A 12919-nucleotide genomic window follows, 5' to 3' on the forward strand; every position below is an offset into this window, starting at 1 on the left:
GGGTTGGTTATACAATGGGAAGGTTTTAAGCACCAAAAACATCCTTAGTACTCTAAGGGAGCCCTTTTTGCAAAGTGTATTGTAGGTTGGTATTTGTGAAAATATTTGTGCAAACATGATTGGAAAGATGAGAAAAGAATATACATTATATTTACTATTTTGTTGTTTGAATGGATGAACCCATTGCCTACGTACCATCACAAAGGTAGGATTAAAACCTCGTAGTTCGGGATAAAAATCTCAAAATAAGTTGGTGAATTGATTTGGTCAAAAGCCTTAAGGTCTTTTGTTATCAAAGGGAGAAAACTCAACCTAAACCAACAATCCACCATGTGAGGAGAGCTTCAACATACTAGTGTGGGATCCACCCTATAATAAGTATGGAAGACTTATAGTCCAATCACTAAGGATAAGGTGAGTTTTACATCAACCACTATGATAACTCAAACCTATGGCTAATGTTTATGAAAAAAAGTTTTAAGAAGTGGCCATTGGAACCACAAAACAATTTGAAATGGGTTGTATTTATAAGTTAGAAGTATTCACAAAATGAAGTCAAAGTTGACTTAAGGTTCATTCAACATAAGTATTAAAGAAAAGAGTTTGAAAAATCAAAGGCATAAGGCCTAGGTTTCTAATTTGAAAACAATGTCAATGTTTGCACAAAATGAGTTTGGCTTGGGTTAGAATGGAGAGAAGAAGAGAAGGGCTAGTCCTAAACATGCAAAGATGAGAGAAGAGATAAAACCTTTGGAGTTCCTTTCTTGAGATCATAAAGATGATTCAAGATGCTCCTTTCCTTTGGACTTAGCAAGCAACAAGCAATCAAAACAATTAAATATTCATGCTCCTAGGATCTCCATTTGGTTTGTCTTTCTTAACTTGGCTATCCATGGCAATGGTCCTTCTTACTATCTCAAGTTTGGAATCCCTATCACACAAGAACAAACAATCAAAAAGTTCACAATGCAATAAGAGGAATGGACAAGATGAGTTTAGATTAGGGGTCCTTTCAAGTCAACTTCAAGATTAAGCATTCTAAAGGCATGAGGCCTAGTTGCTCTTCAACAAGTTTAGCATTCTAAAGGCATGAGACCTAGTTGCTCTTGAACTCCATTAAGCATAGGTAAGGTCCTAATTCTAAGTCTTTTCTCCTTTTTGCATTGGATTCACACAAACAATCACAAAAACAAACATAAAGCCACAATATATTTATTCACAATAATGAGCTCAAATGAGCAAAGGGAAAAGACAATATGAATAAATGAGCAAGAAATTAAATTGCATTAAAGTAAATTGCAAGAATTAAATGCTTGAATTAAAAGTTAGTAATTAGTAGTTAGTGTTAGTGTGCCATAAGGCAATTTAGCAATATGTTAAGCAATCGTAAATGGACTAATGTAGTAGTCACACCTATCTGAGGTCGGTCAATAAAACTATAGGCAAACAAACACAAGTTAGAGATCATGACTAGTAAGCCAAGCTCCTACAACTTGCCATGCCAAAAGAAAAGAAGAAAGGCCTTGTATGGATTTTAAGTTCTTTGCTTGACCAAGAAGCAACCTATCTTAGACACAAAGCAATTCACTTGATCTTTGATCAAGTTGAATTTGATTTGGATCAAAGAAGGTTAAGCCTCTCATATGTCAATGCTAACTACAAATCATTAACGCATTGGCCAAAAAATAAAAAGAAGAAGATGAAGATGAAATGAAATGAATAGAAAATGAGAATTCAAATGACATGATCCAAATACAATGGTCAAATGTGAATGGAATCAACATCAACCAATGGTAAACAGAAGTGAAATGAAGATTAGAAGTCAAGCAAGGTCAAACATATTTTTGGCATTTTTTGGAATTAAAATAATACATAAAATAAAATGACAAAGTATGGTCAAACTTAAAATTCAATTCAAATCAACTTGAATAAGTCCAATTGAATCATCATCTAACATGGTCAAACAAGGTTTGACAAATTTTCTCAACATTTTTTGAAAACAGAAATTATTTTAAAATCAATTAAAAGCATTAAAATATAACACAAATGAATTAAAATCTCAAATAAATCTCAAATCAATTAAGAAATTGATGAGAATATTTTCATAGACTTATCATGATCCAAATGTGTTAAGAAAATATTTTTGGAATTTTTGGATATCAAAAAGTATTTAAAATGAATTAAAAACTATTAAAAACAAAATAATTCACAAAAAAATATTAAACGGAATCACAAAAATAATTGAAAATCAGATTATGAAACTAGATTTTAAAAGAAATTTTTTGCAATTGGTCCCATATTTTTGTGATTCCAAATAAAAGAGTTATGAATTTTTGAAAATAAAAGGAATTAAAGAAAATAAAACATAAATTAGAAAAATACAAAAAATCAGGAGTGCATGATTCAACTTCATTAATTGACGTGGACAATCAAGTGGTCCAGAAGCGCACGCGCATGGTGATCATGAGTCAAGTGCATCACACCACGAATTAAAAAAAGTCAAATAGAACAAAGGCTGAGATTAGATCATAGGAGTCAGATCCAAAGGCCAAGGAAGTTCCACGTGGGGACGGTTGTGGAAACCACCGTCTTCTCCGGTGAGCCAACAGAAACCGGCCACCAATTGCAGGTTTTGCAACCTCAACCAAATTGCACGTGCCTTATACCAAATTAAAGCTGAGGTGATGTACATCACCCCTGTAACCTTGGATTATCCTCAAGATCCCTATGGAAGGAGAAATCTGAGATGGAAAATCCAGGTGTTCAATCTGAAATGCATCAATTCACAAAATTAAAGCCACCATTAGCTTGCCTCTCACACGAGGACTTTAGAGAACCAAACAAACACAAGCAAAGCACAATATATGATGAGATTCGAATCAAAACAGTTGAGATGTAAACCTTTGAAGTGCAACTTTGATGAGCACGATCCAACCAAATTCTTGCTTCCAACTTGATCTTTAGATGATGAGGATGATAGGCTTAGGAATTATAAACTGAAGATCAACCGGGGAAGTTGAAATTCAAGTTTGAATTTGAGAAAGTAAAAATCAAAATTCCTCTAGTGTGGTTGGGTTTCAATTTCTGCAGAGCTTCAGGTTGATTCAAGGATGAGAAATGAATGAAACAAGCATGGTATTTATAAATGCAGCTGCAAGCAAAGTGTGACAAACTCGTGTGCATGAAGCTTTGGGTCCTCCATGCATGGGCCTGTACAGGCACATGTAAGGCCTAAAAGCAATTGGAAATGAATGCTGAGCTTATTTGAAACAAGTTTGGACGTGCAATTTGAATGGTATTTGCTTGTGCATGAAGATTTCATATGAAATGCATAAATGGTCACAAATGTTCTCCTCTTCGAAAGTCCCATATGGAAAATCCAAACATAGGCATGTGAGTAATGGTTGGAAAGGTATTGACATAAGGAACAAAAGTTTTGTTGGGAAAAAATCCATTTGGAGTTTGGAAAATTGTGAAAACTGGTCATGAAGTTTGATGTACAAAATATGTCTTTGAAAAATTTACCAAAAGTGACCAACTTCAAGCCCTTCTGTTTCAATAATGAAAATGTCAAATGGAAAAACCTCCATCATCAAAGTTGTATATATTTTCAATATGATAAATTTGGACTTAAATTTTGCATCATTTGGATTTTGGATGAGAAAGTTATGGGCACTTGAAGTTGGACTTTTTCAAGATTCAATGGCTTTGGTCCAAAGTGACCTATAATGTTTTGTATTATCACATGTGTTTCTTTTAGGATTATGAAATTTTGTCCAACATAACATTTTAAGTAAACATCTTAAGATTTACAATCCAATTGGTCTCACCTCAAAATCATAAAAAGTTAAGGAGTTAGGTCTTTGGGAAGTTTACCTAAAATTAGGGTTTCAGTCAAAATGACCTATAATGTTTTGAAATGAATGATGACCTTACAAGTTTCAAATGGATTTTTGATGAACATGAAAGTTGTTCATATGGTTCTTAAGAACATTTTTTCTCTTGAGTTCATCTTCATTTGACAAAAACATCAAAATTTAGGTCTCAGTGGATTTCAATTTAGTCAGATGACTTGACTGGTCAACTTCTCAAGTCCAAACTTCAAATCTTTATGAATGAATGATTGAGGACACTCACATAGGCTCATATATGCATAAAATAATTAATTAAAGAACTTCCCTTGATTGGATTTGATCATAGGTTGAGGTTGCTTCATGAGCAAGGTACAGTCAATGCATAGTTGAATTAGGGTTTCCTTGGGAAACAAGCCTCAAGCCCTTTGGTTTATCTTGATCAAATTGGAAAATTGAGATACTTGGGAGACATATATGATGATTGAGAGCTTTGTGAACCATTGTCATGCTTGCTTTCATCTTCATCTGGCCACTTCCTTAAGCATAGGAGCCTCTTAGGAGCAAGGGCACACATGATTGCTTGAGCTTCAAAACAAAACAAGTTAGTGACATATTTTTTGTGCTTTTGGTTAGTAAACAAAATAAGAAAAGAAATAATATACAATTCAAGCATGTTTGGTGGTCTCAAACCAACTCACCCAAGTCCCAACCCAAGGGTTAAGGAGCCATGCATGCTATGATCCTTGAGGCAATGCAATGAGCAATGATATGATGCCATGAGGGATCTTAGGGTCAAAATTAGGGTCTAACAATCATACAATACAACATCAGTTAGTCATTATAACCTAAACATCTAACTAATCTCAGTTAACTCTTAAACCCTAAACTAACTATGTCATTGCCAAATTCAGTTGACTTGTCCAAACTTCAAACTACCACCTAGCAAAATAACCAACCCTAATTGTCATGACAGAACCAACATAAACTAACTGCCCTAACTCCCATAACCACCTGCCCTAGGTAGTTATTAATTGTCTAAATTCCAGTTAATACACGGTTGCCAAATGTCCCAACCCAACTACCAACCCGCCCCTTAACTCCAACTTCCCTCCAAAACTCTTTAACCAACTTTTAAAAGACAAACTAACTTTTAATCTCCAAAATAAACACACTTCCATTCCATATTTTATACTAAGACCAGTGTAAAACTAACACAATCATCTTAGATTTCTCACATTCAACTAACACACAAGCTTAACTAACTCACAATGATCCCCCACCATTGATAAACCTTGGCCTAAGATCACTATCCAAGGGCTAGGATTGAACCAATTTCTAACTGAATTTCCCTCCCAATTTTCATCTTCGCTCCTCTATATAAACCATAATTCATTACTTCATCATCCAACATCACTAACCCTAAGAAAACTCTGTCAAATTCATCCCCCCAACTTCTAAAAATCATTATAAATCTCTCAACCTACCATTGATTAGAGCTTCACAATGAAGCTCTAAATCAATTGAGCTAGACCTCAACCTTAATTTAGTTCATCATCATCTATGTAAATTCATACTTCTAATAAGCCCTACATCAACACACCACAACACAACAACCAAAAATACAAGAATAAAAGGAAAAGGAGAAGAAGAGCAAAATAGAGATTGAATAAAAGGAAGAGGGAATCTAGGAAGAGAACTCATACTTGAACATTCAAAGCTTCTCTGGGTTTCTGTCTTCTTCATCATCATCTTCAACTCCTTAAGCAACAAACACCAGGGCTAATATCCACCTTACGGGTAATTCTTGAACTTAAATCTTCTTCGTCCCTTTTGCATCATTCTCTTTACCATGTTGTAGAACTATCATGTATGAGCAGAAGCCCTATATTGCACTTTGGTTCCATGGACCAGGGGCGTTTAATTTCACTTTTTGTGTTTGGTTTAGAATAATGGTTTAGGGTGGGATTTAGATAAGCCAAGGCACATAGATGAAGATGGGGGTAAGGATAGGGTTAGTTGGATGGTGTTTAAGGTTGCTTTTGGGCTCCGCCGCTGCCAGAGGCAATTTCCGATGCAACAGAGCGATTTCACGTGAAACAAATGTGAGAGACGAGGGAACATATGAGGCCGAGGTTAGAATGTTGAAAGATGATGGGTTTCTCACTTTTCCCCTTTCAAACTTATTTCTTTGGGTTGGATCCAAGGACCATTGGCCTTTACTTACAATGTGCCCTCCATTATCAACCACACCCAAGTCAAACAAAAACAAAATAACAATGAATATGGGCCTCTCATTCTGGGCCCAGTGCCTTGTTACTTTTTACACACCCTTTCATTCTTACCCCATAACAGAGTTTACGATTATTTAGTTATCTTAAACAAACTCTTTTAGCATGTTTTAACACATAAAAAATCATTTTGAATGATAATTAGGCAGACTTAGTTAATTAGGTTTAATTATTCTAAACTAGGATTAATTTCTAGATTGGAATTAAAATTCCTAATTAAAATTAGATTAGAATGAGTTGCAAATCAGGGTTACATATCACTAACTTTTATTCTTTCTTTTCTTTGACCTTTCTTCATAATTTCATGGTTCTTGATGTATATAGCTTAACCTAATTTTTCCATGATCCCCATTTGTCTTGACTTAATTAATTGATTAAATTCTATCTGGTCAATTAATTGAATTAATGACTTTATAACTATTTAGTTACTCCTTTGAAACAAATTACATGATCCATTAAGAGCTTTTTCAATTAGATGATTAAAGATCCTTTGATCATTTAATTTGAATTAGAAAATTTTAGGACTTGTACCATACACATTCCCTTAGGTCAAATACAATCATATTCATACTCTAAAACCATAGAAGATAGGACAATTAATGCATGAAAACATCAAGCTTCATTCCCCATCTTTGGTATCACATCCCATTCATTTAATCATGTCTCTCTCTCTCTCTCTCTCTCTCTCTCTCTCTCTCTCTCTCTCTCTCTCTCTCAATTTGAGATAAAACCATTTTGCAAATAAACTTGATCAAACGTCAAGTATAAATGCAAAAACACTTAACAAATACGATGCGAATTGTACGCCATGAGCCTTAAGAAGTAGAGAAGGAATAAGAGGGAGCATTCACATCCTTATTTTGAATATCTTTGGATACGGAACGTATGACCCAGTTGTTAAAAGTATTCACCTCCATTCATAGACTTTAGTGTAATTCAAATCAAGACAATTTTCAACATTTATCTTCGGACTAAAATCAATCACAACCAATATAAAAAAACATCCCATACTCATCCTCTCTTGGTTTAAACACCACCCCCTTAGTTTATACACCATTTTTACAATTTCTGTCATTGATTTAGACACCACTTTTATAATTTCTACCCTTGGTTTAGACACCACTTTTACAATTTCTGCCATTGATTTATATTATAGCATCCCTTCCTTCATCTCTGAAAAACCTCAATAAAGAAAAATCATTCTACAAGAACCCTAATCCCCTCCTAAAATATTGAATCAAACACTTTTATTAAAATATTCTCTCTCATCTTCTCTAAAACCCCAAACCAAAAGGACCCTTAGGGCCTGATTAAGAGTTTGGAAGAGAAGAAAAGGGATGACTTTAAAAAAAAGAACAATTGAATGGAAAGAATTAAATAATTTTGGTTGAGAGATTTTTAAAGAGTTTGTTTTTATTCATAACACCAGAAATCCCATAATTTAGGAAATTTAAAATTTGTATTGAATGAGAGTTTTTGGAGAGCTTACATAAAATTTCCAAATATATTTTATTTTGTTATAGTATTCAGAAAATTAAAAATATAGTAATGATAAACACTATTTTATCTTTATATACAAAATATTTCTTTAAAAAATGTCAAATATTTTCCATTTTTTTTATAAATTTGTTTTCAAAAATATTCTCTTCCCCTCCCCTCCAAACTCTTAAATAAAATCTTAAGGTTTTTTTTTTGTGAGTTTTGAGGGGAAGGGAGGGAAGGACTTTGAAAAAATAGAATGATTGAATGAAAAGAATAAAAGGATTTTAGTTGGGAGAATTTTGGAGTTTTTTTATTCATAACATCAAAAACCCCACAATTTGGTGAATTCAAAATTTGTATTGAAAGAGGGTTTTGGAGGATTTGTATAAAATTTTCAAATATATTTTAGATTGTTATAATATTATGAAAATTAAAAATATAGCAATGATAAACACTCTTTTATCCTTTATAAAGTGATTTTTTGTTCCCCAAATCAGAGTTTTTAGAACGGGAGGGGAGGGATGTTAAAATATAATTAAATATATTGACAAAATTAACCTCAATGTCTTTTATAAAGATTATAATTTATAATGTTCTATCAAATTTCTCTTCTTTCTTTTTGATGTTGGAATTTTTTTTCTTTGAGAAAAAGTTTATTCATCCCTTAAGTCAATCTCATATATTACAACAATTATTATTTCTATTTTTTCTTTCCGAATTAAAATCATCGTTTACTTTTATCTTTTTATATCAACTTTATTATTTTTATTATAATGACTATATATATTTTTTGTTTTCATATATTTTACTAGCATAACACCCGTGCAAAAGCACAGTTCAAACTTTGAAATCTAATTTATGGATAAAATATAATATTAGCTGAATCTAAATATACTTAAGATGTATTATCTAAAACGGAGTTGATAATATATATATATATATATATATATATATATATATATATATATATATATATATATATATATATATATATATATATATATATATATATATATATATATATATATATATATATATATTAATTTTATGGATAATTAAAAAACAAAAAATATAAAGTATGAAAACGTTAAATTGAAATTAATATGTTATAATTATTTTAATGTTTAAGTTTATAGAAGAGGAAAAGTATATTATATCCCGCTTAATTATTTATTGACATAATTAGTCATCAAGTTTTTTAACTTAATTTAATGTTCACTTTAGTCCCTTAACAAAAAAATATTATATTTTGGTCCCTTAAAATTTATTCTATTAGCATTATTAGTCTCTTCCATTAATTTTTCTGAAAAAACATTAAATGTTGCCAACCTATCATGACAACTCAGCAAAATCATGAGATTTTTCATTATATCTTTATTATGATCATCTTTAATATAAATGATGAGATTTTTCATTATTTCTCTATCAAAATATCTTCCATATTTAAAATTTATCATTACTCCTCAATTTATCATCATCTCCGACCCATAAATATTTTTTTATAAAATTTGATTTGGTCACATTATTAGATTTTCTTTAATCCAGAATATTTCTTAACAATTTTCTTCATCCATCAAGATCATCTATTGTCTTCTACCAATCAAGAACCACAATAAATTCATAATAAATCAAGAGCTTATCATTGTTCTTCATAAACTCCCAAAATAAAAAAAACTCTGATCCATCTTTTTGAAAAAAAATCTTGAACAATAATTTCGGCATTGGTACGTTCATCAATGTAAAGGTTTTGTGGTGAAGAAACAAAAGCTTGTTTTTGGTGGCAAAGAGCTTACTCGGAACGATGTGCTTATTAAGGAGTATGGTGTTGCTGAAGGCAATGTTCTTCATTTGGTTTTATGCCTTTGAGATATTCTTTTCATTGTTGTTAGGACTATTTTTGGCAAGGAATTTGAGTTTCATGTTGATAGGCATAAAAATGTGGGGTATCTTAAACAAAAGATTAGGAAAAAAAGGAAGGTTTTATTGATCTTGAGGAACAATAATTTTTTTTGTAATGAAGAGAAATGATCAAAGAGAGTTACAATTACAAGTAGAAGAGAATAAGAATGTGAGTAAATAGATTCAAATAGCAAAGTTACCACCTGGTGTTGGTTTTTGGTTGGAACCTATTATTGTTGTGAATCCCAATATCAGTTTTTTTACCTTTCCTTTGGGACATGATTAACTCCACATATAAGGGTTTGAAGAAATTAAATCGTCCTGTTAGATCCTCGAAAAGAACATGAGGGACTTATTTTATTCAAAATTCGAGTGGCGTTTCAGTTTTCAAGCCCTTGATGAGGAACCAATGGCTGTGAACAACCCAAGAGGTTTACCATGTTCATTGAACGACAAAGTTTAAAAAGAGGAACAATGGTGGGAGGAACAAAAGGTTTAAAAATAATTGTAGATCTATTGTATTATGTTGGGGAGAAAACCAGAAAGAAGGAGAAAAAGAAGAAATAAGGAGAAAGAGAAAGAAGGTGATGATTATAAATTTCATTAGAGAATAATTAGGGTTTATTCCAAATAATGAATATAAATGAAAATAAGTGTAGAAAATATAAAATATATTAAAAATGAAAATAAATAAATTAATAAGATTAAAAAATGATAAACAAAAAATCATGTTAGATTTTAAAAAGATAATAGTAGTGCCACGTAGACAAGCAAACGTTTTTTTGTAAAAAAATTTAACGAAGAGACTGCTTAGGCTAAAGACACAATTTTAAAAGACTACATTGTAACCTTGTTTAATTAAGGGACCAAAGCGATATAATAAATAAAATTAAGGGACCAAAAGACGAATTAAGCCTTATTTATTTTACTCTTAATTAATAGATCTTAATAAAATTGAGTTGTAAAGTGAGAGGTGTCTTTCTATATAAATTCTTATATGTTTTATATCTAATCAATGTCAGACTTGCGAGTTTTGCAATACATACACCCTCTCACGCCAAATACTTTTTTGAATTTGATGCGTAGTTATAAATGATAGGCGGCTCATGATTTGATTGATAAACTATAATACCATATTAGAGTTTGTCTAAACTCATATTTACAAAACTGGTTTGTAGGTGAGGATTGCCCTCCCACTTATAAATATACGTTCATGTTATATATTATTTGTTCATGTTATATATTATTTGATGTGAGAATTTTAACACATCTATTCACGCGCAGGATTGAATATATCTTACTTGAAAATTTGGTCAAATATAAGAATTTGGTCTTATAATCTTTTGGTTCAAATTTCAAATTAGTTTTTAGGATAATTGTAAAATGATTATCTGTGTCACTTTATGTAATAAATTTTTTCTTTCTATATTTTTTGTATGGGTATGTTTGCAATGTTAGAAAACCATAAATTCAAATAATTTTTTAACAAAATTATATTTGTGTCATTAATAGTTTTTATAATAAACTCAAATTAATATATTACAAACATTTTCAATTTTATTTAGAATGTATTAAAATCATTAAAATTGATTATTGTCGGATTGCAGGTGTTAAACTTTTTTAGTGACCCATTTTTATCATTATAATGTAAGAAATTATAGAGTAAAAAATTCTTTCTCTACTTTTTAAAGTAATTTTTACTTGTATGTAAGGCATGACAACGGGGCGGGTCGGGAACGGTTTTTACCTCTTTCAAACCCAAATCCGAATCCCAAACAATCCCGTTCCCCGCCCCAAACTCAAACGGGGATGGAGAATCAAAACCCAAACCCGTCCTAAACGGGTTCGGGTATCCCCGCCCCGCCACCATTCATTTAGTAAAATCGATTTTTTAATAGAAATATTTATTTTTCCAAAATAAAATTACATTACAAATAATAAAATAAAAGAATCTAAAAAAATTCCATACATACATTTCAAATATTTTAAATAATAAATTCAAATTAAAATATCAAAACATTGATCACATATTTAATATTTTAAATTATCAAAAATAAATAATAATGTACATAGTAAAATAAACGGGGCGGGTTCGGGGTGGGTACCAGTGTCCCAATTACCCGACCCGTCCCCATATTTTAAAATCGGGGAAAATCCAAACCCAAACCCAAACCCAGTCAAAGCGGGGTTTCTCCGACAACTTCGGAGCGGATTCGGGTTGGTACCCACGGGTACGGATTATATTGCCATAATGTTGTCAATGTTAAAATTTATAAATTTAAATTATTTTTAATAAAATAATATTTATGTCACTTATAGTTTTTATAATAAATTCAAATTAATACATTACAAACATTTCGAACTTTATTTAGAGTGTATTAGAATTATTAAAATTTACTAATTGATTTTTGTCAAATTACAGGTATTAAACTTCTTTAGTGACTCATATTTATCATTATAATGTAAGAAATTAAAGAATAAAAAAAATAGTAAAAATTATAGGGAGTGTATTATAGTTGTTGTCATATTTTGTCAATGATATTAAAAAACAAGAAATTCAATTAATTTTAATTATTAATATTTATCTTAGAATATTATAGTCTGTATATTTTTTAATTAATTTTTTATGTTTAAGATTAAAAAACTATAATTTATATATTAATTGATCACTATCCAAAAAGATGTGCACAATTAATAATCTTGATACATAAATTTGGATAATCATTCTCTTTTTAATAAAAAATGTTTTTTATAAAAATAAAAAATAAATATTAATTTTAGAAAAACAAATGAATGTTTCAAAACTATAAACGGTAAAAGATATTATAGAATAATTGTTTAAATAAAAATCAAGTGAATTATTTATAAAGTCCTTATAAAATCCTTAAAATGAATGATTTGTCACAAAAATAAAGCCATGACAAAAGGATAAAAGGGTAGTTAAAGGTAGTTTTGGTGGTAATCTATTTTCCTAAGTTTATAAGAGACTTTGCCTTTTATTATTATTTTTCAAATTTTTGATGAAATTTTTTAATATTTTAAATATTTTTTTATAATAACTTTTTTTTAAATTTTATTCTATTCAATTATTTTTCTAAAATTATATATTATTATCGTTACTCTTTTATAAAATATTTTCTGATGTTCTATGATTAAATATTTATTTTATTAATTAATTTCTGTTTGAATTATTTATGAATTTGTTCACTTTCATATTTTAAATCAAATATATACATAAATTAAATCCCTCATCTTCTTTCCATTCTCACCCTTAGCTTTTTTATTTTTTTTATTTTTAGTTTTGACATTTGTTGAAAAAGTAATTTTATATAAAATGATAAAAACGTGTTAATCATTATTATATTTTTAATTCTCAAAATACTATATTAACAAAAC

The sequence above is a fragment of the Lathyrus oleraceus genome, chromosome 5, assembly GCF_024323335.1.
Source record: "Lathyrus oleraceus cultivar Zhongwan6 chromosome 5, CAAS_Psat_ZW6_1.0, whole genome shotgun sequence".
In the NCBI taxonomy this organism is placed as follows: Eukaryota; Viridiplantae; Streptophyta; class Magnoliopsida; order Fabales; family Fabaceae; genus Lathyrus; species Lathyrus oleraceus.